Genomic DNA, 4,186 nt, shown 5'->3' with positions numbered 1-4,186 from the left:
TCTGTTTCTCAGCTTCTTTGCCAGTTAGTGATCAAGACTCAGGTGGGATGATGTCTGTAATTCTCTCACAATTTGTTCTTACATCTCACTGAATTATAACTAGTCAGTAGGTATTTCTAGATGAAATATTAATATTATGAATATATAAATGTACAGATTGGTGGAAGAAAATTTGAAATTATGTAATCAAGCTAGAAACCATCATTCTGAGCAAACTATAGCAAGGACAGAAAACCAAACACCATCCCCGGTGTGATTCTGTCCTGCACAGCTGTTCTCTGGAGCAGCGTTCCTTTATCTCCGTCCGCCTTCTTTCCCACCTAAGTACTTGCCGCCACCTGATGGAAGATTCGATGGACATGGACATGAGCCCCCTGAGGCCCCAGAACTATCTTTTCAGTTGTGAATTAAAGGCCGACAAAGATTATCCGCATGAGCACCAGTTATCTTTAAGAACAGTCAGTTTAGGGGCTGGTGCAAAGAATGAATTGCACATTGTTGAAGCAGAGGCAATGAATTACGAAGGCAGTCCAATTAAAGTAACACTGGCAACTTTGAAAATGTCTGTACAGCCAACGGTTTCCCTTGGGGGCTTTGAAATAACACCACCAGTGGTCTTAAGGCTGAAGTGTGGTTCAGGACCAGTGCATATTAGTGGACAGCACTTAGTAGCTGTGGAGGAAGATTCAGAGTCAGAAGATGAAAAGGAGGAGGACGTGAAACTCTTAAGTGTATCTGGAAAGCGGTCTGCCCCTGGAGGTGGTAGCAAGGTTCCACATAAAAAAGTAAAACTTGTTGCTGATGAAGAAGATGATGATGATGAGGAGGAAGCTGAAGAAAAAGCACCAGTGAAGAAATCTATACGAGATACTCCAGCCAAAAATGCACAAAAGTCAAATCAGAATGGAAAAGACTCAAAACCATCATCACACCAAGATCAAAAAGACAAGAATCCTTCAAAAAACAGGAAAAAACTCCTAAAACACCAAAAGGACCTAGTTCTGTAGAAGACATTAAAGCAAAAATGCAAGCAAGTATAGAAAAAGGTGGTTCTCTTCCCAAAGTGGAAGCCAAGTTCATCAATTATGTGAAGAATTGCTTCCGGATGACTGACCAAGAGGCTATTCAAGATCTCTGGCAGTGGAGGAAGTCTCTTTAAGAAAATAGTTTAAACAATTTGTTAAAAATTTTCTGTCTTATTTTATTTCTGTAACAGTTGATATCTGGCTGTCCTTTTTATAATGCAGAGTGAGAACTTTCCCTACCGTGTTTGATAAATATTGTCCAGGTTCCATTGCCAAGAATGTGTTGTCCAAAATGCCTGTTTAGTTTTTACAGATGGAACTCCACCCTTTGCTTGGTTTTAAGTATGCAATGTTATGATAGGACATAGTAGTAGCAGTGGTCAGACATGGAAATGGTGGGGAGACAAAAATATACATGTGAAATAAAACTCAGTATTTTAATAAAGTTTAAAAAAAAGAAAAGAAAAGAAAATCAAACACCGTGTGTTCTCACTCATGGGTGGGAATTGAACAATGAGAACACTTGGACACAGGGTGGGGAATGCCACACACTGGGACCTGTCGTAGGGTTGGGGGAGCGGGGAGGGATAGTATTAGGAGATATACCTAATGTAAATGACAAGTTAACAGGTGCAGCACACCAACATGGCACATGTATACATATGTAACAAATCTGCATGCTGTGCACATGTACCCTAGAACTTAAAGTATAATAATAATAAATAAATTATGTAATCATATTAGAATTTGAATTTTGTTTGACTATTTTTAATTTTAATAAATTAGTACAACAAATTGTTTTATGCATTTATGCAAATCTTTACATTTTAAGACACTACAAATCTGCACTAATTCAGAGTGATGTATTTATACCACTTTGGGCTTAAGTTTGGAAATGCTGTAGTGTATTTATAATACTTAAGGATGGTTTGAATGATCACGTGATAAAACAAGATTTTTTTTTTCATGTTTCCAGAAATCTCTTTTATTTCTTTAGATATATAAAACACTGTTCTTTTATATTCTCTCTGATAATTCCAGTATCTGTATCTACAGTGTACGTGTTGTTTCTGCTGGGTCTCATAGTGTATTGTTGTCTTGTGATGTTTATGAATTTTAAAACGGGAGATCTCATTTTCTTTTCTTTTGTTTCTTTCTTTCTCTTTCTCTCTTTCTTTTCTTTCTTTCTTCCTTCCCTCCCGCCCGCCCTCCCTCCCTCCCTTCCTTCCTTCTTTCTTTTCCTGTAGAGATGCGGTTTCTCACTATGTTGCTCAGGCTGCTCTCAAACTCCTGGCCTCAAGTGCTGGGATTCCAGGCGTGAGCCACCGCGGTCGGTGGAGATAGTCATTTTCCTTGGAACTTGATCAACACAAAATCCTGAGGCCTCCTGTGGTTGTTTCCTCTCCGGCAGATTCTCAACCAAGGACACTTCTGCCCACAGGGACACATTTTGACATCCCGAGACAGTTCTGAGTGTCACAACTGTGTGTGCACGCACTTGTATGTACCTGTGCATGCTACTGGCACCTCGTGGATAGTGACCAGGGATGCTGCTCATATCGTGGAAGGAGACTGACCCACCCAGCATCACTAGGGCGGGCTCCAGGGAGGGTCTGCATGTGCCTCTGCCAGCCACCTAGACCGTGCCAGTCGGGAGCCACTTTAAATTCTCCCCTGGTAGTCTGCAGGGCCACGCACTAGCCTGATTGCAAACTGTAAACTTGGAGGACCTATATTTTTTTCACCTTGCATGGAACACCAAGGCTGAGAGACAGTTTTTCCAGAGGTGCCAGCCTGTCTCACATTTCCTTTTTAGCTGCGGGGTCCAGCTCTACATGGGCGGTCTCTCGATGAAGTTACCCCAGGACAGACACTGTTCTGTCTTCTGCTTCCAGTCCTGTAAAGAGGCCAGGATCCCCCAGGCCATGGCAGGCACCCTCAAAGGCAGACGTGGGGAGGCCCTGGTGGGCAGACCCCAGCCTGCTGATGGGGGGCCTTCTCCCCGGCTGCCGCTGGCCCACCCACTGCACTGCAGTCTACCCGGTGCTGGGGCTGTGGGGCACGGGCCTTCAGGACCCGCTCCTTTTCCCACCCAGGAGGTCCAGGCCTGGCATCCTTATGTCTCTGGAAAGCCCACTCCCATCCTCAGGGTAGGAGGGCAGCTGCACGCTGGGCTGTCTTTGGCCTGTCCTAGAACACCCCTGCAGCCTGGGTGCAGCAGGGAATGCGGCTCTGTGGGGTTCCTGTGGGCAGGTTAGCATGGAGCTGGGTTCCAGAAAGGAGTTGCTGCGCTGCCTGCCAGGACCCCTCCTCTGAGACAGGGGTGCCTTGTGGAACAGTGCACCAAAGTGCTCTGGGCACGAGGGGTCCCTGCGCCCCCCACACACTGACCCTGCATCGGGGTCCGTGCACCCCCCATACACTGACTCCTCATCAGGGTCCCTGCGCCCAACACACACTGACCCTGCATCGGGGGCTCTGTGCCCCACACACACTGACCCTACATTAGGGGCCCTGGGCTGCAGAATCCACCCATGACGTTGCCGTGCCCCTGGCTCTGGTGGCACTGGGTTCCTCCACGCTGGGCTGAGCATGGGGCCCCCACCAGTGCGTATCCCAGAACCAGCGGGAGTGGGCCTGGGCAGGGGGGCAGGGAGTGACACCAAAGGTGACCTGCCCCAGCCTCCTCCTGTACCGTGGGGGTTCTCCTTTTCCTTGGCTGAGGGAAGTGGCCTCTCCCCAAAGAAACCTGGGTTCAGGCTGGGAGTGGGAGGAAAGGGGGATGAGTAGGACCCCAGACCCTGGGAATCCTGAGTGGGGGGTGACAGACTCTCCCTATGACGTGCCTGGGAACTGTCTGGAGGTCCAGGTTGATCCCCCTCCTAGGGACAGGGCCCTCCTGGGGAGCCAGGCTCACAGGTTGTTTTGTGGGACTCAAGGTGGGGCAGACACGTTGAGTCCCACAGGATGAGGAAGGCCATCACCTGGCCAGAATGAGGAAGGCCATCACCCTGGGGTCTGCAGGAGGCACACGCAGGCCAAGCTCTAGTCTACCTGGCTCCGCGATCCGCTGCAGCCAGTCTCTCAAGCTTGGCCGAGACCTGAAATCCGACCGCCATCCCTGGGGCTCCCGTGCCAGGCGGGCATCCCCTGCTTAGAGG

The 4,186-nt window shown here is 48.2% G+C and overlaps 1 pseudogene across 1 annotated transcript; it reads left to right on the top strand.

Moving 5' to 3' along the window:
- Positions 1-337: 337 nt before the first annotated feature.
- On the top strand, positions 338-1,259 carry LOC117087274 (annotated as a pseudogene). Its single transcript, XR_004438743.1, has one exon. The product of XR_004438743.1 is annotated as a nucleophosmin-like (transcript).
- Positions 1,260-4,186: the final 2,927 nt, after the last annotated feature.

Source organism: Trachypithecus francoisi, unplaced genomic scaffold (assembly GCF_009764315.1).
Source record: "Trachypithecus francoisi isolate TF-2019V2 unplaced genomic scaffold, Tfra_2.0 Contig00638, whole genome shotgun sequence".
NCBI lineage: Eukaryota > Metazoa > Chordata > Mammalia > Primates > Cercopithecidae > Trachypithecus > Trachypithecus francoisi.
Note: the sequence above shows the minus strand (reverse complement) of the source record. Positions and strands in the feature narration are given on the sequence as shown.